This window comes from Pongo abelii, chromosome 2 (genome assembly GCF_028885655.2).
Source record: "Pongo abelii isolate AG06213 chromosome 2, NHGRI_mPonAbe1-v2.0_pri, whole genome shotgun sequence".
NCBI classification, from domain to species: domain Eukaryota; kingdom Metazoa; phylum Chordata; class Mammalia; order Primates; family Hominidae; genus Pongo; species Pongo abelii.
Window position 1 is genome coordinate 63801592 of NC_085928.1, and position 27455 is coordinate 63829046.

General features: G+C 35.6%; 1 protein-coding gene across 3 annotated transcripts in view; it reads left to right on the forward strand.

Moving 5' to 3' along the window:
• HTR1F (5-hydroxytryptamine receptor 1F) overlaps nt 1-27455 on the forward strand; it is a 204491-nt gene that overhangs the window by 27769 nt on the left and 149267 nt on the right. For all 3 annotated transcript variants that reach the window (XM_024244975.3, XM_024244974.3, XM_024244972.3), the window contains exon 2: nt 973-1089. The gene's annotated coding sequence lies outside the window, so the exon portion shown is untranslated. The remainder of the gene's footprint in view (nt 1-972; nt 1090-27455) is intronic.

A 27455-nucleotide genomic window follows, 5' to 3' on the forward strand; every position in this document is an offset into this window, starting at 1 on the left:
AAACCAATCCTTTGGTAATATTTGATATTTCGTACCAGTTGTGCTTTATTCAAGATTTTACTTCTACCTAAAAATACTAAATAATGAATGATGTATATTTTTGGTGCACAGAGATTGTTTAAATTAAATTAAATATGTTGTTTAGATTCTAAGATCCATAAGTTTTTCTGCACTGTTTTTTAATTGAAAGCCCCTGTAAAGAATTTCAGAAATCCATGTTACATTTTTATATGAATCTTTTATTTTCCAAAGTACTTCCAAGAACCTTATCTGCATTGATACTCATATCTACTCTATGAAATAGAAAAGGCCAGCGTCATCGGTTTGCTTTAGTTTTTGTCTTCTCATGAGAAACTGAACCTATCTTTTATATCCAGTCTTCATCTTATGATACCCTACTTTTAATCCCACAAAGCATAGAAAGTAGCATGTCGTTAGCTTATTTTATATTAAAATGCTCGTGATGTTGATATTGTGATGTCCCTTACCTTCTAGATATATTTCCATCATCCCTCAAATCCCAAAATATTAGCGATTGACTTTTTAGTTATTTGATAACACTGTTCCTGCTCCCCTGTGTCGGGGATGATAGTGTCATAAGGAGCTTGTCAGTGAAACCACTGTCCCAAATGTCATAGTTAAATTTAATTCCAATTATCTAATGTATTCTTTAATCAAATATCTAGTAGATAGTAATAAATGTTAATTACAAAAGGAAGAAGCCAAATATTCTCATTTAGTATGCATTTCATAATGCAGCTATTACAGCTGATCTTCATCTCCCCCCAAAAAAGACGTTTTTTCTTTTCTTGACTTCTAAACCAGATATTTTATTTCAAAAGTGGTTAGTGGTCAGAGAGGGGAAAAGAAAGGTAACAATTGTTTGAGCAGATCAGCCAGGGTATATTATGGCTGGGAAAATTTCAGGAGAAGAGAAAAGAAATGATTTGTTTTATTCTTTTCTTTTTTAAGGAGGAGTTTGGGAGAGAATGAATTGGACTGTGAGCCTTTCATGAACTTCTCAAAAGAACAGGAACATGAGGAGGCAAAATGGTGATGAAAACCCACAATTCAATCTACCACAATATGGTAAGCATTCCCAGCTTTAAACCACGAAGAAAAATAAATTGACAATTAGTGAAAAAAAATGTGGTAAATCAAAGAACATAATGCAAAATGGACACTGGAGGGATGAAAGTCCATATGACTCCTGCTTCCAGGAAAGGCCAGAGCCACTATCATTGGTTCACTAATGGCCAATAGTGTTTCAAGGTGAAAGGAAGGATGGGTCCAGAAGCCTATTGGAGGAAAATAGGGTGGAGACTTGGAGATGGTGTTAAGAGAACATATGGGTGAGTGAACATAAATCAAAGAAAAAATGAATTAAGAAAAATGCTTATAGAAAAATGAAAGGTAGACATAAAATACTAAATCATAAAAACCTGCAGATTTTATATTTAACCATCTTCTCAATTATAATAATGATTTGGAAAATTTAATGTTTTCTTTTATATAATTTGGCAGGGTGATAACTATCCTTAGTGGGATAACAGACTAGTTTTAACTCTTACATCTCCAGGCTTCAGAGTTTATTTGAGGCAAAGTATGATTTTTAAGAACAACTACTGCTTATTTTGCTCAGGTTGCTTACTGCCCAGTCTGAGGGGACCATTCATAGCTTATCCATGTGATACACAACCTGCACAAGCCATACGTGTTGCCTCCGATTATATGTGTACATAAGAAATGAAACAACATAATAAATGTTACTCTTGGGAACAGCAATGGATTAGGAGCCCTAATATCTTTATTCAGGTCACAGATCTGCTAGCTCCTAGCTGGATAATATTATTCATATCAATTAGCCTCTCTGAATCCAGAGTGCTTGTTAGGAAAATGGTGACAATAATATTTACCTTCCCAATCTTACACAGTTGTCTGGGTTAGTCAAAGAATGTTTTGTAAAATTTTAAGTTTTATATAAATGCGCACTATTATTTAGAAGATTAATGCAACCATAGGATAGTCACTTGTCATATATATGGATTTTAATATTTTTAAGAGACAGCATGACATATATCATGTAAACTACTGTCACAAAGCTGAAAGCATATATTTAATAAATGATGTTTTAATTAAATGGATGGCAGTAATGTACTGTCTATTGCAAATGTTGTAACAGTTTATATTAATTTATAATTCTATACATTAGATTTTGAAAATCTCAATGGTACCCATTCTCCTTAGTATTCTTTTTTAAAAGTTTTTATTTTCCAAGTACACTAATTCTCAGTTGTGATGGAGAATATCAACAGTTACTGACTCAAGATGCTCTTGCCCCTGCAAAGTCTACTTTGTAGTTCATCTTCCTTTTCAAGACCTCTAGATGTTGGAACACTTTAGGAATACATCTTCAGCTCTCTTCCCTTCTTTACCCATATCTCCACTCAGGTTTTCTCAACTGGTCCCATATTTTTTTTTTTGTGAGATATGGTCTCATGCTTTCACCCAGGCTGGGGTGCAGTGGCACAGTCACAGCTCATTGCAGCTTCCACCTCCCAAGATCAAGTGATCCTCCCACCTCAGCCTCCCTAGTAGCTGGAACTACAGGCATCAGGCATGCACCACCATGCCCAGCCAAGGCTGGTCTCGAACTCCTGAGCTCTAGTGATCCATCCTCCTCAGCCTCCCAAAGTGCTGGGATTACAGGCTTTAAAACAAAAACAAAAACAGGCCAGGCACGGTGGTTCATGCCTGTAACTTCAGCACTTTTGGGAGGCCGATGCGGGCGGATCACGAGGTCAAGAGATGGAGACCATCCTGGCTAACATGGTGAAACCCGGTCTCTACTAAAAATACAAAAATTAGCTGGGCGTGGTGGCACGCCTGTAGTCCCAGCTACTCGGGAGGCTGAGGCAGGAGAATCGCTTGAACCCGGGAGGCGGAGTTTGCAGTGAGCCAAGATCGCGCCACTGCACTCCAGCCTGGCGACAGGGTGAGACTCCGTCTCAAAAAAAAAACAAAAAAAAACAACAAAAAAAGCTAACATATGCAGAGGTCTCCCAGATCTTTATCCCAGCCCTGAATCCCCTATGATTTCTTACTTAGATATCAAAGAGCTATAAATCTCTCCTTGTATGTCTACTCAATGATTCAAAATAGATATGTACTAAATTAACTTTTTGATGTTCCATCTAAACTTGTTCCTCCACAAATCTTTCCTATTATAGTCCTACTATACCTTGGTTGCTTAGACCAAAAATGTGGGGGTCTTACTTTTGTCCAACCCATCAGCAAGTCCCATGCGTCCTACTCCAATACATATCCCTAATGATGCCCTTTAAAATGCGACATGATTGGATCCCTGGCCAGTATTTCAAGCTTGTTTATGTAAAACAGGCCTTTTTTACTTATCGGTCTTCATAGCGCATTATCCCTCCTAGAAATTCTGTTTCTCTGTTAATTTATGTTTCTCTCTCTATTAGGAAAATATTGTTTTCAGTTTTATTCTCAAGTCAATATAGTGGACTGGAATAGTGCCTAGCACAATTATTGTAAGCACTCAATAAACCTTGTGAATGAAAGAATGAATTGATACCCATAATATGAATCCCTGAATGAAACAGACCTAGAATTGATGGGAATGAGATTGACAGCTGCACATGACCATCAGTGTCCTGGACTGGGACATGTGTATAGGTGTGCTTTCACAAGCACATTATTTCTTTATGAAATACATTCTTGGAATTACTTTTGACTTCAAAGAGTCAAAAATTACCAAATTAATTCAAATAAATAATAAAATTCTGCTTTCAACTCAAGATAATTCTATAAGTATGAAAGCTCCCAAAATAAGGCAAAAGAAAATGTTTTTGTTTCCATTTTGAATTTTTCATTTTTTCCAGCCACCCCTCTCTAGCTTCTGAATTTTTACACTGATGAACAGATTTTGTGTCTTTCTTCCCATAGCTAAAAATGATATTCAGACTTGATAATAGTGATTATAAGAAGTATTATTATGCCAATTATTTCAAATTGTGCAATAGTCAAAGCACATAAAAATATGTCATAGCAATAAATCTGTTTTCCTACTCTTTGTAATGTCTTATTTGCCCTAACAACTTTTCAGACAACGGCTATAATAAATGGACTCTCAAATGTGATTTGCATCCTTCCCATCACAAGAGTAGTGTCTGTTTCAGAACTTACAGTTGTGTATGATATATTTAAATGATCCCGAATAATCGTCCTCAGAGCTGTCCTGACCTCACCGATGATGAGTTTTATAGCCCTTTATATTGTAGTTTGCCTGAGCCTGAAATATATTAATTACCACAAATATATGAAATGTGTGGTTGTAAAATCCCTGACTTCTCTCTCCTAAGTCTAATAATCACTAAAATATGTATTGTTGCTTTCATGTCACATTTACCTGGTGCTTGTTTCCCCTTCTATATTCTGTATGTTGTTTGATGGTTCTTCCTCCAGTCTCTCATGCCAGAAGAGTCATTCCTTAATGCCTGGCTCTCCTTCATTTCATATATCCAATTGGTCACTATATCTTCTCAATTCATCATACAAAATATTTCTGGGATTTATGCTCTTTTCATTAGTACCATGGCTTCCTTTAAAAATTGACCCATTTTAGTCTCACAGAGTCGCACTCGCCTGGCTTCTAACGCTGCCACCACTTTCCCATAAAACCAGAGAGGAATTAACTTAGAATCATGTCACAAAGCCTTCTCCCTGAAAGCAAAATGGTTGTCTTGCTGCTATATACCCAACGACAGAGGTACCACTTGAGACAGGAGATTCTACAGAAAGAGTGTAAGTTGTGATACCAGACAGACAGGCAGGGTTTTAGATCCCGTTTCAGGGGCATACCACCACCTCTATCAGTGGTGTAATACTGGATAAGTTCACCTCTCTGGAACTCAGTTTAACTATGTTTTACTTTGAAATAATAATTCATATTTCATAGGATTGTTGTGAAGACTAAATAAGATCATGTGTATTAAAAAATATTTGCTGTAATGTTTTGAATGCTCACTAGAGGATAATTTCCTTCTTGCATTCTCCTGCCACTTCTAGGCACCATCGATGGTACCAGAACCTGTCTGCAGAAACTCTGCATGCTTTCCTAGTTCTCCTGTCCTGCTATCATTTGGGGACCAAGGATATCTTTATTTCTCAAACAGTATTAGAGAACCTGGATGAGACCATATTCTGTCTCAGGGAACCTGTTTGATCAACGCTTCTGCAAATCCTCTTTCTATAATAGCTGGAAACTGTTTCTCTCCGTGCTGTTTTCTTGCTCATACATCAGTGATTGACTTCCCCTAGGTTACAAGCAAAAATAAATATTTCATAGCTTTTTCTACTCTACCCTTGCATATTTTTATGAAATCAGCTCTGCCACTCATTCTTTTTGCCTGCTTGGTTTTCTCATAAAGTCCATGTTTTTCAATCCTCTGTACTTTCCATAGCCAGCCTCTCCAATCAGAATGCTTTTCCCTGCTTATACGTCCTGTAAACGCCCATTATTCTCAGATCAGCTTCTCTATAAAGCATTGCCAACCTTTGCTTTATCTCAGAAAGTAGGTGTTTTCCAGCTTAGTGTTCCTATCCCTGCGGTGCACTTCGATAACATCTCTTTAAGCCTGTATCTTGCCATATTGGTACTATTTGTCTTACCTACTACTGTGTAAATTCCTTGAATGGAGAACAGTACCACAGCACCTAGAATGTGCTTGAAAGTCCACAAATAGTAGATAATGGAAGGTGTTGCTATCATCATTATTATTATTATTTTGGAGACAGGGTCTCACTCTGTCACTCAGGCTGGAGTGCAGTGGTGTTCTCTTGGATCACTGCAACTAGATCCTCCCACCTCAGCCTCCCAAGTAGCTGGGACTACAAGCGTGGGCCACCATGCCCGGCTAATTTATATATTTTTTGTAGAGACAGGTTTTCGCCATGTTGCCCAGGCTGGTCTCAAACTCCTGAGCTCAAGTCATCTGCCAGCCTCAGCCTCCCAAAGTGTGGGAATTACAGGTTTGAGCCACCTCTATCATTATTTTCTTTATTTATGGTTTTTTTTTTTTTACTTTAAGCTCCAGGACACATGTGCAGAACATGCAGGTTCATTACATAGGTGAATGTGTGCCACAGTGGTTTGCTGCACCTGTTGACCCGTCCTCTAAGTTTCCTCCCTTCTCCCCACAACACCCAACAGGCCCTGGTGTGTGCTGTTCCCCTCCCTGTGTCCATGTGTTGTCATTGTTCAGCTCCCACTTACAGTATAATTATTTTCAATGCCCTTATCAACTTACTTAATTTTTTTTCCTTTCCCAGGCAGTCACATTATTATCTGAATTTTCTTTGTCAAACTGTGCTACCATTTTGTATCCTGTGTCATAAACAAGTGTAATTTTTACGCAAGCACTATTTTTATATAATTCTAAACACCAAGACTTTAAAACCTAGAAGAAAACTGCAGTATGTATGCTTCTCTCATTTGCATGAAAATAGCATTCTGTAATTGAGATTTCAAAGTTGAGAAATTCTAAAGCCTTTGTTTAAAAAATCCTTAGAAAAATTAATCATATTTTTCCAGTTTTGTAAATAAACGAATTGGAAAGCAATCAAGCAAAATTTAATAACCTTCAAAATACACACACATTCTATTCTTAAGTTCCTTTATATTGCAAGTTGGTGCCAAAAAACATAGCCCTATCGTGATGGTCCTGAGAGAAAACCTCCTTGATTGGAAAAGGGTGAAGTGATATAGGAATAACTGGCGTTCAGCTGTTGTAGCGTAGTTTCAGTACAACTAGGAAAAATGGCACCACACATTCACAGGAAATGTACCCTTCTCTCCTGGGGTAACTTAGTGAACTTCTCTGGCTACCTGCACAAGATCTTCATCACTCAGGTAAGGGCCAGAGAGAGCAAAATATTTAAATATGTAGCAAGTCAGCCTACTCTATGGTAGATCTACACTAGGTTTGAAGAGTTCTATAGTTCCATCTGGGTAGGGGAGGGTAGTTGTATTGTTCTCTCCCATATCTGTGATGTGTTTGTATTATTTACTTTATTATAAGATCTTTTTATAAATTCTGTTCCATTTCTCAAAAAGTCTGGTACTTTATAGCATGTCTCTGCACTCTTCAGTTGGTAGATGAGAACTTTCAAAAACCCACTTTGTAACTGACAAAATGAGGAACTTCTATTTCCTGGCATAACATGAACTGGGAGTGTCATTCAAGTTCGATTAGTTAAGCACTAAAAAAAATTAGGCTCATGTTTTTAGCCTCTTTTTCTTACTTTAAAAGGAATTTTCTAACAAATTCAGTTTAAGTATAAATACAACTTTTAATTATTCACAACAACAGAGAATGGAAAATTGGGAGCTACAGGTAATTCAAAATTTTACTTTAAAGAGCACATTCAACCTTTGTTCCCAATGAGCTCCTAACATTGCTTAGAGCTAAGAATTAATTTGTGTGGATTTTATCACTTTTTATTTGACACCTCACCCAAGGAAGAATTGCTGATCAGCAGTAAATTAGGCACTGAGTAGAGTAGCCAGAAAGAGTGAAATCAGAAACCTGAGCACTTGAATCAACCACAAATTTCATGTCTAACCCTTGAACATTTTAAATGAAATATATCTTCATTTTAGTTTTATAATAGCAATGACGTTCTAAGACAGAACTAAATACAAAACACTTTTGAGCGTGTGGATTTTCTGAAAAAGATCACCTGTTCTATTGTTACTTGAAAATGTAGATTAATATATTTAATTCAACCTTCTGGATGAAACAGTGCTAGAACTATGTCATACTTTACCAAATCCATCCCTTCCCAATAACAAAACAAAGAAATGTTTCCCTTTCCTTCCTGGATTTGTCAGGTGCTTTTCATCAACAGAAAACCACTTGCTGACATGTGGTTCATTTCTAGGTTGGACAAGTAATTTTTTAAAATTTAATGTGGCAAAGTCAGCATACCAAAAAAAAAAAAAGTTAAAAAAAAAAAAGATCTGTCCTGTGCTTTATTTGTGAGGCTGTGAAGGAGACTTCCATGGCTGTTGCTGTGTTGGGTTATCTTTATTTTACCTCCTGGTTGAGTGATGAGCCTTTTCAAAGAGAAAAGAACCAAAGACATGTCCTTCTGCCTGTTTGCTGCACCTCAGTTTGGTCTCCAGACTCTGATATTGTTGGGTGGCTTCATGAAAATTATCCACCAATTTCTTTAAAAAATCAGTTTCATTTATTATCGTTTAAAGATAAGTAATATTCTACATTTGTATGTAACAAGCAGAATCTGAAATCCAGTTGGAGACTGTCAAATGAAGCACATGCGATATGCAGAGTGTGCCTGAAAAGCTGTGATCTTCCTTAAAACACTGAAATCCAAGTCCTCCAAATTTGGCAGAGGAGAAAGCCTCCCCATTCATGAGAAGGCAGTCGGACCACTCACCTTCACGGTCATTCCTCTGGGATTCCCCCCTTCCTTAGGGATCTCTCTAACTGCATTTGTATATTCACACTGTCCTAAGGGACTTAAGGAGCTTTTCATCTGTTTGCGCACTTGTGTTCCACTCACCAAACATGTTATTAACTACTCTTTTTTGCTTCAAGTGAACCAGCCACTCATGCAAAACACACTTTTATGCTCATGGAGATAATATATAGGTCTTCCTTTAGAAAAGGAAATTTGTAAAAATAATGATGTTACTTAATAAAATAAAAGACATAATTTATCCTTGTAATTTACCCTGTTATGTAATCAAAGGTGTATACAATTTGTAAGTACATCATAGATTACTGATATGCTCAATTAGAGCCAGTAATTAATATTTGCAACAGAAGCATAAATATGATCTTTAAAAACTGACTAATCACTTTCGCTTGTTTAAAATTTTTTATCCTTAGTCTTTAGTGTGATATATACAATAGTATTTCCCTAATTTAAGCATTTTCTAGTCTTATTTACAAAATAAATTGAGTCCTATTATTTCATTTGAAATGAATTTTTATTTTGAAAATAATTTGGTAGAACATAAAAACAAAATCTTCTTGGGTAGTTAAATATTTACTGTTGACACAGTCTTTTTGTGACATATTTGCTTCACCTGGATATGATTCTAGAGAGTCTATAAGTCCCTTGAAATTGTGTGCAAAAATGTACGTGTCCTGGTATTATATCATTCTGGTGTAAAAGGTAGAACAGTTTTCCTCATAACCGTGACATAAAATGAAATCTATGCATTGTGTGTAAATTCCTCCAAGCAGTATATTTTTAATACTGAAAAAAATACTCATGTGTATGGACTCACTGAAACATGAAGTAGTGGTTAGTCCATCAGCATAGGCACACTGATACATTTTCAGAATCATAGGAATATTCTTGGTCATGCCATAAAACTAGGTATTATAATGATATCACTTCATTATTCACTATCTCATTTTCCTGTGCTCTGGTTTATCATCATGAAGACACTAATTTCTCATGATTTCTCTCATGCAATCTATGGAAATAATCCTTTATTGAAAAAATAAGTATCTTGAAATTAGTGGCAGCAAAATGGATTTGAGAAGATCTCATTAAAGTGCATTTAGCAACATCTCACTGAATCTTGGTTACTTTATATTTTTACACACAGAAAAATATTTTGGATGTTTTAGAAAAAAAATGTGTAGAATTAGAGAGCTCTAACTGTGAACACCAACATTGTTTCGCCACCTGTATCTTGCATTAAGAGACAGGTGGACTTGCCCTAGATATTTAAAGTCAAGTAAAGAAGTTCCTAGGTGAAAATCAGTATTACTGAAAAATATTTTACAATGAGTTCTTTCTCTAAGCAATGTTCATAAACATTGCTTAGAGACACATGTATTGATATTTGAAGTAGAAATTAGTTTTAAGTAAATACAACATATAAATAATATTATGTGGAGTTCCATGAAAGAAGGGACTGTGTCCTACTCAGTGCAATATCCTCTGAGTCTGACACTGAATTAATAGTTGATAAATGAAAAAATAATCAATGAATCAATCTATGGATGTGGTAAATTCATAGCTATTTTTCTGGCTCCTGGTAGTGTGGGGTCTAAGTATACCCTAAATAACCCTTTAAATATTCTTATATATATGAGAAGAATTTGCTAGTATGATGGACAAACATCATGCTCCAAAGAAGTAATAATCTAATCAAGGTGAACAAAATATTTTGGTCTACAAAATAAATAACAATGCAAACATTAGTAACTAACTTTAGTAGGGTCTTTGTACTTTAAAAGATATTAAGAAATTATTATTATTATTATTTTGAGACGGAGTCTCACTCTGTCGCCCAGGCTGGAGGGCAGTGGCGCAATCTCGGCTCACTGCAAGCTCCGCCTCCCGGCTTCACGCCATTCTCCTGCCTCAGCCTCCTGAGTAGCTGGGACTACAGGCGCCCGCCACCACACCCAGCTAATTTTTTGTATTTTTAGTAGAGACGGGGTTTCACCATGTTAGCCAGGATGGTCTCGATCTCCTGACCTCGTGATCCACCTGCCTCGGCCTCCCAAAGTGCTGGGATTACAGGCGTGAGCCACGGTGCCTGGCCCACAGATACAAATTATTTCTCTCCAGAAGAAAAACAAACTTCAGTGCTATAGATTATTATCCCAGAAATCTTATACTAATATTGTCTCAAAAGGCCTATAAATATTCAGATCTTCAAAATGCTCTTTGAATCAGCCTTGCCGTCTGATTGGTTTATTCGTTAATTAAGAAATTGATGTAATATCTTTGACACATGTTTATTTTATATTTTCATGAGCCACATTGCTAACTTTTTGAAACTTAAGGGATTATTGTAATCTTCACAACTGCGTGAAGTGGTACTAAAATCATTGCCATGCACTATTATTCCTGTTAACAGTATGATAGGTACTAGTTTCATCCCCATAAGGAAACAGAATTAGTAAGATTAAATTACTTATCACACAGGTGATAAGAATTTCAAGCTCTCTAATGCCAAGAGCCTGTGTTCATAACCACTATACTGTGCCACCTGCCTAGAAGCTAAAAGAGAACTCGCATTGAGTAACTAAAGCTAAAATCCGTATCTTCCATGTGTCTTGAAAGTATTGTCAAAGGCAAAGAGAATTTATAAAAGTACTTCGTCACTAAATTAATGTGATAGTAGAAATAATTAATTATATGTAATGTATAATATGCATTATACACACAAACACACATATAAGAATATCCCTTCTTTTTTTTTTTTTTTTTTTTGAGATGGAGTCTTGCTCTGTCGCCCAGGCTGGAGTGCGGTGGCCTTATCTCGGCTCACTGCAACCTCGGCCTCCCGGGTTGAAGCAATTCTCTTGCCTCAGCCTCCCGAGTAGCTGGGACTACAGGCGCACACCGCCACACCCGGCTAATTTTTTGTGTTTTAGTAGAGACGGGGTTTCACCCTGTTGCCCAGGCTGGTCACAAACTCCTGAGCTCAGGCAGTCCGCCCACCTCAGCCTCCCAAAGTGCAGGGATTACAGGCGTGAGCCACCGCGCCCGGCCAGAATATCCCTTCTTGTAAGAATTGTTCATCACAGTTACTAGTTCACAATGAATTCTTGAATACAGACCAAAACTTTGGCCTCTTGGAGAGAATCAAGCTGTGTCATTGTCAGACAGCCACAGAGTTTCTTTCACATTTGACATTATCAAGATTACATATTACTAACAAAATAATGTTTGAAAGTTACATTTGAGTTATCTGAAACTTTTATCAAGAGTTCCAGGAATGAAAAGCCTCTGGATAGTAAGTAGATAGATAGAGAAAATATTTGCCAAGTTTTGTTCCATCTGTTGTTTTGTTTGCTTTTGTATTCAGATTGGTGTAACAGGACTTAAGTGTCTTGAAATCACCTTTTCCTTACTCAAAGGTCCTTTAAGGTCTGAGGGTCTTAACAATACCTTTCTCCAGCTGTCAAGGAAAAGCTGCATATGAGAGATTTTTGCCTCTTGTTTAGAATTTTTAAGCTGCAAAGGATAACACTGTTTTTCTCAGCAGTGTTTTCTTCTGGCCCCAAATCTGCTTGCAATATTGTCATTGTTTCCACTGGCAGACTCTGCTTCCTTTGGGAAGTGTTTCTAGATAAAGGCATACAGGGTGAAGAGACTTCTGCTTCCCTTAAGTATCCCTCCAAACTGGAACTAGGGAAATATAAAAATTGAAAACCTTAACTATTTTTCTTTTAAAGCCATTTCCCAAGTGTTGTCCTTGAGCTTGCTATATCAAAATAACTTAATCTACTTGTTTAAAAAAATGCAGATTTCTTGGCCTCATTCCTGACCTTTTGGGTCAGAACCTGTGAGCTGGAACCAGGGAAACAGTATACTGTTTCAACAAGAAACTCAGTTGACCCCATACCGTATTTATAAAGCACTTAAAAAAATAGGGACAGGGTCTTGCTGTATTGCCCAGCTGGAGTGTAGTGGCATGATTGTAGCTAGCTGCAGCCTCAAATTCCTGGGCTCAAGGGATCCTCCTGACTCAGCCTCCCAAGTAGCTACCACACCTGGCTAATTTTTTAAAAATTTTATGTAGAGCTAGGGTTTCACTATATTGCCTAGGCTGGTCTCAAACTCCTAGCCTCAAGCAGTCCTCCCACCCTCAAGCAATCCTCCTAGCTTGGCCTCCCAAACTGCTGGGATTACAGGCATAAGCCACAACGTGCCCGGCCTATAAAGCCCTTTTTTTTAAGTCCTTCTTATATTTTTACGTAATTGAGACTTGCACAAAGATTCTTAGCTTTTTACTCTGACAAAGTATTGACTTCCATTTTCAATAACTTTGTAATTAGAGCTTACAAGTTCACTTCTGATTGTCTTTAAAGAAAAATTATCTTGTTGTATCTTCAAAAAATATATAGATTGGCTGCTCAACTCAGGTGCACATTTTGTGTTATATATGGCAAGAAACTACTTAATAGGATGAGTATTCCTAACTGTTGCAAACTATCTGATAGTACGGTTTGTAATTTATTTCAGTGGTTGTATTTCTAGGACAGGGATGATATATTTGGATATAAAACCCAAGTTGGATTCCTCTAATCACTATACTATACATGCAATGTGATTGGATCTCTAATTCAGAATTGTAAGATACTGTGTGTGTATTCACATATGTATATATACACATAAGGTATGCATAATACATGTGTATGTTTATGTGTATGTATGTGTGTATATGTGTATATATGCACACAAATACTCATATAAATACTCATATAAATGTGAATATATACATATATTAAAAATGAAAACAATTTGGGACTTAAAAAGCGATGTTATTTTAGGAAAGACTTAGTTCTCTTTTTTTCCCAAGCTATTTCCCATTAGTCTGTTTTCACTTGTTTGTTTAGGCCTGGGAAAGTCAACATGAGGTGGAGCTTAAGAACTTCAAGGTCTAGATCATACAAATCCATGTCTTTTGATCCCTAATGCCTAGTCCAGTTATAAACACACTTTGAACAGTGGTGAATGGATATATGAATGAATGAAAAACAATAGCTTAGACCAGAAGTCTGCAAAGTATAACCTGCAGGACCAAATCCATCCTGCTGCCTATTTTTCTATATCCCTGGTGCTAGGAAGGGTTTTTACATTTCAAAATTGTTTTAAAAATCAAAAGGTTGGTAATATTTTATGACACATAAAAATTATAGGAAATTCAAATGTCAGTGTCCATGAATAAGGTTTTACTAGAAAACAGCCATGCTCATTTGTTTAGGTATTTTATGTGGTTGCTTTTATGCTGCAATGGTAGAGTTAAGTAGTTGCAACAGAGACCATATGTCCTGCAAAGTTGAAAATATTTAATATCTGACCCTTTACAGAAAGTCTATGGATGCCTCAGTTTAGAAAGCTTAAGTGTCTTGCCCAGAGAGCTACAAAATGTAAATTATGTATCTGGAATTATTGATAGGTGTTTGAACTCCAAATTCAATGCCATTTTCTCCGTACTTCTCTAAGCCTAGAAAATTGATTTTCGTTCTGGACCATACATCTTGGTTCCTGCTCCAGAGGTTCTTGGTGTTAGGCAGAACTGGATTTGAAGCGTAACTCTGCTCAGGGCTGGCTACATAACTTGTGGAGCTCAAGGCAAAAGGAAAATGCCTCGCAATGGCAAAGGACCCTTACCCCCAAGACCCCCCGCAAACCCAACCCCACCCCCAGGGCAGACAGAAGCTAAATATGGAGATGGCATATAAATACAAAAATAAAATGACTAAGAATCTCAAGACAGCAACCACAGAGTATTAAACCCCAATTGGGGGACTTTTCTGAGCCTGGTCACACTAGTTATACTTCGATGAAGCCAGATTACAACATAATGAAATATGATGCCGTCACAAGTTAAAGAATCTATCTGAACCCCTATTTTCATAGTGATGCCTTGTAGTTGATGATATCTGTCTCAAAAACTTTAGAAGTCACAATAGACCATGCATATAAAGCAGTTAGTAATGTTCTTGGCTGATTATTTTTCAATTTCCTGTACTTCCTTCTAGTATTAAATCAAGAAGTAGCATTCCTATCGTAAAAGACTAAATGCCATTTCCCTATTTTTGAGACTAAATTCCTTCTTAGCATGAACTTCATCAATGGTTGGATCATACATTATCCTAAAGAGATGTCCAAATTACAGATAAATTGAGCCATTATTTAGAGCCATTTTTGTTCTTTGTGAATAAGGCTTTCCCTGGGCACTTATCAGCTGTCTGTACCCTCTGGGTCTGCACATTATAAAGCAAATGAGGAACTTTCGTTGGGGCATTTTCAGACCCTTGCATTAGCTGTAGTGTGCCAGTGCAAAGGACCCTAACTTGATAATTTTATGGTCACAAGAACTAAGCCTACACCAAACCAACACTAAAACTACACTAAACCTATAATAATTCTAGATATTATTCTCCAGGATTCTACCCAGCAGAAAAGGAGATATCATTCGTTTATTTTATTATCTGCAAAGTGGTGAACATGTACCCACTTGGCTAGATGGATTCCATGCTAGTGTTCAGCTTCCTTCAGGGAATATTTGTGATTGTAGTCAACCAATTCACTGATTTAGGAAAGACAATAATTCTATTCTGTTACTTTAGAGATCTGAGGTTGTCAGTAAAGTTAATGTAGTCATAAAATTACCATTAGCAAGAGAATAGTCTCATTCATTGAGATGCTGGGTTTTTTTGATATGAAAAAGGATATTTTTTCTTTTAGCTTTTGTTTTTTGTGCCAAGAGTCATATAATAATGTGTCCTAGTAAACAATAATCTCTCAGAAGATTTTATTTTTGTTTCACGTTGAGTCAGACTCAATTTTTATTTGGAAAATAATTTTAATATCCATAAGTGGTTTTTCAATTTGTTATGAATAATAGAGTCATCCAGTAAGTGTTGAATAAAGGTGAAGCTACAGAATTTCTTAATGTTTTAAATTTCATTAGTTTCCAATTTATTAAAGACTAGTATTTCTTAGAATGTTGACATCTCCCATCAGATTATATTATATTCAGAATGTCCTAATCTCAGAAAAGCACACAGCACTGAAGAGAAGCAATTCAATGATCTTCCAGATACCTCCCTGAGGAAAAAGTTTTAAAATATATGTATCAACTCTATCCTACATCTTCTAAAACAAAGGGTCAGAGAGTTTGGGTGAAACATTAGAGAAAAACAAAAAACAAGATAAAATCTTGGAGCCCATTTTTTCTTTTTGTACTTCAGTATTTACTTATTCCTATCCTTAGTTCCATAATTATAAATTAATTATGATAACTTTTATCTTTAAGTTATTAATATAGTATCATTAAAATAAAATAATACTTTGTAGATTATGGGAAGAACATTTCATATCAGTGTTATATTGTTAGTTTTTGTGATAAGAAACATCAAATTTTTTCACAGACTTATTATGTTTGCAAAGAATTCAGAAGGACTTTTTTCCTTAACATTGTTTGCTAGTCAATATTAATTTCCTAAATTTCATGGATATTCATTTTCAGTACTATTAAATAGGCTTTTTTTTAGTTGCGATTATTATCAAACCAATTAAACAATCTTCAGTTAATAAAGAAGAAAAGGAATTTAGCTTACATAACTGAACAAGCCAAGGAATCAGAATCTCACAGTGTCATAATTCTTTCTCCATATTCTCAGTTCTGCTTTTCTCTGTGTTCACTTTATTATGAATTATTTTTATAGAAATAAGGAAGTCGTCAACAACTCCAGGATTACATCTTACTAGTTTAACAGTGCCAACAGAACAGAGAACCTCTTTTCTTACAGTTCCAGCAAAAATCTGAAATTGAGCATCATTGTAATTATTTGAAAAGCCAACCTGAGGCAAGTTCACAATCCGGAAGCTGAATATGTGTCCAACTTCATACAAACCACAAGGGAAAAAAATAGAAAGGATATTTCCCTCAGGAAAATCAGGGCACCATTACTCAGAGAGAGGAAGCTGGATTCTCCACAAAGGAAAACAAAAAATGTCCTCCACAGTTTAACAGTAGAAATAGATGAATATACAGAATTCCAAATACGTTGGATAATTTATTATTATTAAAGGCATACTATATAATGTGTGACAATTTTCTAATTTTTCACCTCATATTTTCTATTGGAAATATCACATATTTTAAGTGAAAGGTACTTAGCCCATTTTCTGGCATTAAGTGGCATTGAATGTATTACAGTTCCTCCTTGACTTTAGACAATAAAATATTATTGTTACAGTATAATTATTATTGAAAAATATTTTATCTCTTATCCATAATCAATGTATTTCATTTCTATTTTCTTATATTTTTAGAATTTCTTATTTCTTACTCAAATGTTTTTAGAATTTATTTTATCCACGTGGATACTATATGGAAATAATGACTGAGATTATGGAACAATTTCTTTCAGAACATAAAATGCTTATTTACTTTAAGTTCTCTTGAGATAAATCAGAGTCGAATTTCAATAAAGCTACACTCATTAAATAATAAAGAAAAAGAATCTTGATGATATAATAATTGCTAATAGAAATTGACCATTAGGGAAGAAAGATTTAGTTAAGGGCTGATTTTCTGGAGGAATTGATGGAGGAAGTGGCTACTAGTCAAAATACCACTCCTACAATGTTCTATCTCCTGTCAATGGTAGAGGGAGCCTACCAGTGTCAGAATAAACATTTTCTTGTTGTTCTGTATTCCATCCTTGCCAGCCACTTCAGGGACCCTAATCTACCAACTATCCCCTGCCACCATCTATCTTCAACTTCTCTCCGTAATTCTTCCTTTTCTGCTCATAATCACTACTCTGTTTTCCATCTCTATAATTTTGTCATTTTGAGAAGCTATATGAATCTAATAATATAGTACGTGAAATTTTGAGTTTGTTTTTTCATATTACTTAACATAATACCCTTGAGATCCATCCAAGTTATTGTATATAGCAATAATTTTTCCTTGATTGCTGTGATTACCTTTTGTTGCATTGTAGCTGAAGAGTTTTACATTTAAATTGTTGCAATATCCACTCAGTAATGGACTGAAATGAAAACCAATTGAACTGTGCACATGCATTGTGAAAACAGTAGATAAGAAAACACAATTGGAATAACTACACTTTCTTCAAATCTAATGGCAGAATCTAGAAGGAAAGAATAGCTTCCTTAATGCTATAATCTGAGTCTGAAAACTTCCTTCCTAAAAAAAAAAAATTCTCAAATTATTTGCCCATTTTTAAGTAAGGCCGTTTCCTTGTTGTTGAGTAGAGTTTCTTGTATACTTTTGATATTAATTGCTTATCTGCTGTATAATTTGCAAATATTTTCTCCCAATCCAAGAATTGTCTCTTTTTTCTATTAACTGTTCTTTTTATTTGTTTTTTGTGTGTTTTTTTTTTTTTTTTTTTTTTTTTTTGCTGTGTAGAAGCCTTTTAGTTTGATTTAATCTTTTTATTTTCTTTTGCTTGTGCTTTGGTTGCTTGTGCATTTGGGTTCATACTCAAAAAAATCATTGCCTAAATCAATGTCATGGAGCTTTTTTGTATATTTTATATGTTTTTTTCCAATAGTTTTACAATTTAGGTTTTATGTTTAAAGTCACTAATTCATTTTGAGTTGCTCATTGTAGATAGTGTAAGATAAGGACCTAATTTCATTCATCTGCATGTAGATGTCCGGTTTTACCAACACCATCTACTGAAGAGACTTCCCTTTTCTCAGTTTGTATTATCAGCAACTTTATCAAAAATGTATGGATTTACACCTGAGTTCTGTATTCTGTCCCATTGTTCTGTGTGTCTGTTTTTATGCCAGTACCATGCTGTTTTGATCATTATAGCCTTGTAATATATTTTGACGTTGGATAGTGTGATGCTTCCTGCTTTGCTCTTTTCACTCAGGATTGCTTTGATGATTTGGGGTCTTTTGTGATTGTAAGCAAATTTTAGGATATTTTTCTTTAAAAAAATGTCATTGGAATTTTTTGTTTGTCTTTTTTCACTTTTAACTTTTATTTTAGAATCAGCAAGTACATGTACAGGATTGTTACACAGGTATATTGTGTGATGCTGAGGTTTGGAGTATAAATGAATCTGTCACCCAGGTAGTTAGCATAGTAACAAATAGGTAGTTTTTTTCAACTCTCCCCCATCTTGTATTCTCCAGTGTCTATTGTTCCTATTTTTATGACCATGTGTGCCCAACGTTTAGCTCCCTCTTGTAAGTGAAAACATGCAGTATTTGGTTTCCTATTTCTGCGTTAGTTTGCTTAGGATAATGGTTTCCAGCTGCATCCATGTTGCTGCAAAGGACATGATTTCATTCTTTTTCATGGCTGCATAGTATTCCATAGTGTATATCTACCATGCTTTCTTTATCTAATCCACCACCGATGAACAGATGGATGCCTAGGTTGATTCCATGTCTTCACTATTGTGATTAGCACTGTGATGAACAAATGGGTGCATGTGTCTTTTTGGTAGAATGATATATTTTCCTTTGAGTGTGTACCCAGTAACAGGATTGCTGAGTCTTCTTTTCAGAAGTGTTTGTTCATGTCCTTTGCTCACTTTTTAATAGGGTTATTTGTTTTTTGCTTGTTGACTTGTTTAAGATCCTTATAGATCCTGGATATTAGACCTTTGTCAGATGCATAGTTTATGAATATTTTCTATAGAAGTCATATAAATGGCCAACAGATATATGGAAAAATGCTCAACTGCAATTATCAGAGAAATGCAAATTAAAAATACAATGAGACATCACCTCACATCTGTAAGATTGGCTATTATAAAAAACATGAAAATAAGTGTTAGTGAGAATTGGAGAAAAGGGAAGCTTTACACTGTAGAGAAAAGGGAACACTTAAACAGGGTTGGTGGTATTATAAATTAGCACAGCCATTCTGGAAAACAGTACAAAGCTTCCCACAATAATAATAATAATAATAATAATATTAACATATGATCCAGCAATCCCACTACTGGAGTATACCCAAAGTACTCGAAATTAATATGCTGAAAAGATATCCATACCCCCACATTTACTGCAGCATTATTCTCAATAGCTCAGTATTGTTCATCATTAGATGAATATTTTTAAAATGTGGTGTATATATGCAATAAAATATTATTCAGCTTTAAAAACACAGGAAATTCTGTCATTTGCAACAACATGGCTGAACCTAGAGGATATTATGTTAAGTTAAATTCGCCAGGCACAGAGAGACAAATACTGTATTATCTCACTTGTATGTGGAATATAAAAACATTGAACTCATAGAAGTAGGAAATAGAAAGATAGTTACCAGTGGCTCTGAAGAAAGTGTGGACGGGAAAAGGGGAGATGTTGGTCAGTGGGTACAAAGCTACAGTTAGATAAGAGACATAGTTCTGACGTTTCATTGCACAGCAAAGAAAATATAATTAATAATTTTGTATCTTTTTTTAAAGAAAGGATTTTAAATATTCTTGGCACAGAGAAATGATAAATATTTGAGATCATGCATAGGCTTATTAGCCTGATTTAATCATTCTACATTGTACACTCATAGCAAAACATTACATTGTACCCCATAAGTACATAAGTGTCAATTGTTATTTGTCAATTATTAACAAAATTATTATATGACAAATTTATTTGTCAATTAAAAATAAAACTTTTAAAAATTTAATAAATAAAAAATAGAGTCTCTTGTAACATTAAAGCAAAACTACTCTAGGATTTTCTTAGTCCCTGAAATTCCCATTATTAATCAATCCTTTTAATCAAATCTGGCAGCGAATATTCTTTTTTACTTACAATTGCATTATATGTTTAACAGGAACTAAAATATTAATCCATTCTCCCACTAATTGTATTAACAAATATATGAAAGTTCAAGGGGAGTTGGGAACTCTAGTCAGTGGAGCAACTAGTTTAAAGAAAATGCATCCTCTATATGTTATTTGAAATTCTAGATTTCTGTGAAGCTCAACGACCTTAAAGACTAAACTAACATAGGGCTGGGTGCGGTGGCTCATGTCTGTAATCCCAGCACTTTGGGAGGCCGAGGCAGGCAGATCACCTGGTGTCAAGAGTTCGAGACCAGCCTGGCCGACATGGTGAAACCCCATCTCCACTAAAAATACAAAAATTAGCCAGACGTGGTGGCACACTCCTGTAATCCCAGCTACTCAGGAGGCTGAGGTAGGAGAACCGCTTGAACCCTGGAGGCAGCGATTGCAGTGAGCTGAGATCATGCCACTCCACTCCTGCTTGGGCAACAAGAGCGAGATTCCATCTCAAAAAAAAAAAAAAGAAAAGAAAAAAAAAAAAACTAAACTAACATAAATTTCGTCTTTTGAACATTTCCCAAGAGCTTCTGCCTAGACTTCACTCCTAGTAACGTTTTCCCCTCTCTTCCTGAAATTAAAAGTTGCTTAGATTGGAAAGGAATTTCTTCATTCCCATTAAGGTTACATTGTATACTCATTCTTCTGGAAAATGAAAAATCTCTTAACATTAGCAATTCAGCAACTCAAAACAATAGGTTTTTTTTGTTTTGTTTTGTTTTGTCGAGACGGAGTTTCATTCTGTTGCCCAGGCTGGAGTGCAGTGGCATGATCTTGGCTCAGTGCATCCTCCACCTCCTGGGTTTAAGCAGTTCTCAGCCTCAGCCTCCCGAGTAGCTGGGATTACAGGTGCCCACCACCACGCCTGGCTAATTTTTTTTGTATTTTTAATACAGATGGGGTTTCACCATCTTGGCCAAGCTGATCTTGAACTCCTGACCTACTGATCCACCTGCCTCGGCCTCCCAAAGTGCTGTGATTACAGGCGTGAGCCACCGCACCTGGCCAAAACAATAGTTTTTATAGAGACTCAACACACTGAAATGAGTTATGAAATATCTCATGAGCTATATTAGGTTTTCAAATATCTAGGATTAAGTTTCAATAAAATAATTTCCTGGGGAAAAAAACCCTCTTAAATATTGACAAGTACTAAATTGTTAAAGTCATAGAAATTATAATGAAATATTACCACATATATGATAGCTTTAAAATTTCTAAACAGTATCCAAATTTCTGGAGGAGAAACAAGAGAGTAGAAATCTCTACAGATTACAAACCAGAAAACTGTTTAAGACTTACTTTTTATAAAACAATCTTTTGGCACTTCATTTCTAGTATGTGAGGAATTCTGCCCCAGGAAAAAATAGATTTTCCTTGATCAGAGATCAGAATCAAGTAATTGTTAAAAGCTGTAAAGTGCCACTTAAAACAACAGACACACATTCAACTACAGCTTTGAAAGGACACACTTTATATATGCTGTAGATAGGTTTGGTAAAGGACAGTGTTGTGATAAAGGTTTCCCACTTCAGGCAAGCTTGTGTGACCTCTATCTTCAAAGCATGCAAAGTCCATTTTTCAAGTGGACCTATACAATTGAAGCCGCTGAGGTTTTATCTCTACCTCTACATCTGGAATGACGCTACACATTTGCTATAAGACGTTATAACCTAAACCCACTGAAAAACAATCTCAGAAACAAAAATATTAATAAAAGCAAAATGAAGGTAATCTGTAAAATCTTTTTGTTTATGCTAGTGGTCTTAATAATATAGGCTCAAATTATTTTAACTGTATTTTAGCAAAGACAACATTGATATGCTTAGCTGGATTCTGTTTATGATGTTATTAAATATTTTATATTTTGCATTCTAAGATATTAAATGTGAGTGGTGTTCTTCCTGAGTGCACTTTATAATTATGTCAGATGTTTATATCATACATGTTGTTTTGAAGTAACTTGAGAGCAAACATAAATTTCTTGCCATAGATACCACATAAACCTACCACTGGCCCTTCACCATCCTGACTTTCTTTTTCAAATACAAGACATGGCACAAGTTCTGTCTTACCACGCCAAAGTAAACAAACAGACAAAACAACAACAAAAACTCACTGTTACCATGCATTGCTCAAGTTGTCATTGTTTGAGTCAGTATATTTTATGGAATATATATTTTCCTCTGCAAATATTATTTTGGTGTTTTCACTCACAAATTTGTCCATTGGATTGTAAATTCCTTAGGAGCATGGATTTTAGTTATCATCAAATCCCAGTACTTAACACACAACAGACAGGCAATTCTTTAGAAATTTTTTGATGGCACACTCACTATGTGATAGCCGTCTTCTAGGGCTAGGGATAAGTAGTAAACCAAATTTCCTACTCATGTGGATCTGATATTCTTGTAGGGAAGAGAGTAAACACATAATTAAATAAACACATAGTGAGCTATATAAAACTATAAAAGTAGTATGGGCTGGGTGCGGTAGCTCAAGCCTGTAATCCCAGCACTTTGGGAGGCTGAGACAGGTGGATCACCTGAGGCCAGCAGTTCAAGACCAGCCTGGCCAACATGGCGAAACCCTGTCTCTACTAAAAATACAAAAAATTAGCCAGGTGTGATGGCAAGCACCTGTAATCTTAGCTACTTGGGAGGCTGAGGCAGGAGAATCGTTTGAACCTGGGAGGCAGAGGTTGCAGTGAGCCAAGATTGTGCCACTGCACTCCACCCTGGGTGACAGAGCAAGACTCCATCTCAAAAAAAAAAAAAAAAAGTATTATGAACACAGATAACTGAAATAGAATACCAACTTTATACAACTTTATCATTTAATAAATGAGAAAAAGAAGGCTCATAAAAAGACAAAAGACTTTTCCAAATCACCCAGCTAGATAGCAACATAGTCAGCATTTCTTTTTTTTTCTTTTTTTTCACCTTTTAATATTTCTTTTTTATTATTATTATTATACTTTAAGTTTTAGGGTACATGTGCACAACGTGCAGGTTTGTTACATATGTGTACATGTGCCATGTTGGTGTGCTGCACCCATTAACTTGTCATTTAGCATTAGGTATATCTCCTAATGCTATCCCTCCCCCCTCCCCCAACCCCACAACAGTCCCCAGTGTGTGATGTTCCCCTTCCTGTGTCCATGTGTTCTCATTGTTCAGTTCCCACCTATGAGTGAGAACATGCGGTGTTTGGTTTTTTGTTCTTGCGATAGTTTGCTGAGAATGATGGTTTCCAGCTTCATCCATGTCCCTACAAAGGACATGAACTCATCATTTTTTATGGCTGCATAGTATTCCATGGTGTATATGTGCCACATTTTCTTAATCCAGTCTATCATTGTTGGACATTTGGATTGGTTCCAAGTCTGCTATTGTGAATAGTGCCGCAATAAACATACGTGTGCATGTATCTTTATAGCAGCATGATTTATAATCCTTTGGGTATATACCCAGTAATGGGATGGCTGGGTCAAATGGTATTTCTAGTTCTAGATCCCTGAGGAATCGCCATAGTCAGCATTTCAATTTGTTTTTTTGTTTGTTTGTTTTGAGCTACAAATTCAATGTTATTTCCACAATTGAATAATGGCTTGCAATGCTGGAACTGGGAAGAGGACACTATTTGGTAATATAATAAGTTGCTTCCCTTGAGAATAAAGTTTGGATTAATAACTTCTTGTTTAAGAACAAATTCTTTAAAGATAGTCATTGTATTTTAGTCACATAAGATTTATAGCTTTTGAAAGAAAATTTCAAGTTTTTCCTGCTGGAGTTGAATTTTATAGTTTTATAGGAATTTTCTAGCAGACAGTGAAATGTTGCTTTATGGTCAATTACCCTTAATTAGCTTTAATTAAAATTAAAATAATTTTATGGCAAGTATATTCAGAAGTATCCATTTTTTTAGATAAATATATTATTGTTATTTTTAAGACATATTGGAGAAAAACAAAAACAAAAATAGCACAAACATTTTAATACAAAATGGGGAAAATATAAAATTCATAAAATAAATATGTACATTAATGAACATTCAACATATAAAAATGTACAGCTTCACTAAAAATCAAAGAAATGCAAGTTAAAAGATTGATGAACTACTTTTTAAATTTAGCCTTTCAAATTAACAAAGATTTGTGAATAATAATGGTGATGCTTTGAGAGAGGCACTTTAATCTTATATTTTGGCAGATGGGTTAATTGTCACAAATTTACTAGGGTTCTATTTGACAATATATACCAATTACATTTAAAAATTCTACAGCTTGAACTGAAGACTTACACCTCCAGGAATTAATTTTGAAAAATTTATCTATCTTTATTTTCTATTGTATTGATAGACAATATTTTACATATTTATGGGAGTACATGTGAGTGTTTGTTACATGCATAGACTATGTAATGACCAAATCAAGGTATTTGGGGTATCCATTAACTTGGGTCTTTATTATTTTTTTACGGTGATATCATTGCAAGTTCCTCTCTTCTAGTTACTTTGAAATATACATAATATTATTGCTAAGTATAGTCATTCTAGTCTGCTATCAAAACACTAGAACTTATTTCTTCTATCTAATGATATGTTTATGCCTATAACCAACCTCTCTTTATTCTCCTCTTGCCTTCACCCACCCTTCCAAGTCTCTGGTACCCATCATTCTATTCTCTGTATCCATAAGATCAAGATTTTTAGTCCCCACATGTGAGGGAAGGCAGGCAGTATTTGTCTTTCCGTGCTTAGGTTATTCCACTTACACGTAATGACCTTCAGTTCTATTCATATTGCTGCACATGACATGACTTCACTCTTTATGGCTGAATACTTCATTGTGCATATATACCACATGTTTTAAATGCATTTGTTCACTGATGACACTTACGTTGATTCCGTATCTTTGCAATAAGCATGTAAGTACAGACATCTCTTTAATATACTGATTTATTTTCCTTTGGATAATCAATACCTAGTAGTGAGATTACTGGACTGTATGGTAGTCCTCTTTTTAGTTTTTTGAGAAATCTTAATACGGTTTTCCACCGTGGCTGTACTACTTTACATTCTCACTAACAGTATATGAGTTCCCTTTTCAGCACATCCTTGCCATCATCTGTTAAATTTTGTCTTTTTGATGATAGCCATTCGAACTGGGGTGAGATGATATCTCATTGCGGTTTTGATTTGCATTTCCCTGGAGATTATTGATGCTGAGCATTTTTTCATATACCTGCTGGCTGTTTGTGTGTCTTCTTTGAGAAATGTTTATTCATGTCTTCTGCCCTTTTGCCCATTTTTCATTTGGATTTTTTTTTTCTGTTGTGTTGTTGGAATTCCTTGTACATTTTGGATATTCCATGCGGAACAAGTAATTTGCAAATTTTTCTCCCCTTCAAGAGGTTGTCTCTTCACTCTATTGTTTCATTTGCTGTGCAGAAGCTTTTTAGGTTATTGAGCTTTATATATGTCTAGCATTTGAAATAATATACATAGGATGCATTTTCTTTACATAAATGTTAGGTACAAGATGTTTAGAATTACAAAAACAATAAAATAATCTAAATGTTTAAAAATGAGTGGCATTCAATTAGGAAAAGAGGAAGTCAAATTGTCCCTGTTTGCAGATGACACGATTGTGTATCTGGAAAACCCCATCACCTCAGCCCAAAATCTCCTTAAGCTGATAAGCAACTTCAGCAAAGTCTCAGGATACAAAATCAATGTGCAAAAATCACAAGCATTCTTATACACCAATAACAGACAAACGGAGAGCCAGATCATGAGTGAACTCCCATTCACAATTGCTTCAAAGAGAATAAAATACCTAGGAATCCAACTTACAAGGGATGTGAAGGACCTCTTCAAGGAGAACTACAAACCACTGCTCAATGAAATAAAGAGGATACAAACAAATGGAAGAACATTCCATGCTCATGGGTACGAAGAATCGATATCGTGAAAATGGCCATACTGCCCAAGGTAATTTATAGATTCAATGCCATCCCCATCAAGCTGCCAATGACTTTCTTCACAGAATTGGAAAAAACTACTTTAAAGTTCATATGGAACCAAAAAAGAGCCCGCATTGCCAAGTCAATCCTAAGCCAAAAGAACAAAGCTGGAGGCATCACAACTACCTGACTTCAAACTATACTACAAGGCTACAGTAACCAAAACAGCATGGTACTGGTACCAAAACAGACATATAGACCAATGGAACAGAACAGAACCCTCAGAAATAATGCCGCATATCTACAACTATCTGATCTTTGACAAACCTGAGAAAAACAAGCAATGGGGAAAGGATTCCCTATTTAATAAATGGTGCTGGGAAAACTGGCTACCCATATGTAGAAAGCTAAAACTGGATCCCTTCCTTACACCTTATACAAAAATCAATTCAAGATGGATTAAAGACTTAAATGCTAGACCTAAAACCATAAAAACCCTAGAAGAAAACCTAGGCAATACCATTCAGGACATAGGCATGGGCAAGGACTTCATGTCTAAAACACCAAAAGCAATGGCAGCAAAAGCCAAAATTGACAAATGGGATCTAATTAAACTAAAGAGCTTCTGCACAGCAAAAGAAACCACCATCAGAGTGAACAGGCAACCTACAGAATGGGAGAGAAATTTTGCAATCTACTCATCTGACAAAGGGCTAATATCCAGAATCTACAAGTAACTCAAACAAATTTACAAGAAAAAAACAAACAACCCCATCAAAAAGTGGGTAAAGGATATGAACAGACACCTCTCAAAAGAAGACATTTATGCAGCCAAAAAACACATGAAAAAATGCTCATCATCACTGGCCATCAGAGAAATGCAAATCAAAACCGCAATGAGATACCATCTCACACCAGTTAGAATGGCAATCATTAAAGTCAGGAAACAACAGGTGCTGGAGAGGATGTGGAGAAACAAGAACACTTTGACACTGTTGGTGGGACTGTAAACTAGTTCAACCATTGTGGAAGTCGGTGTGGCAATTCCTCAGGGATCTAGAACTAGAAATACCATTTGACCCAGCCATCCCATTACTGG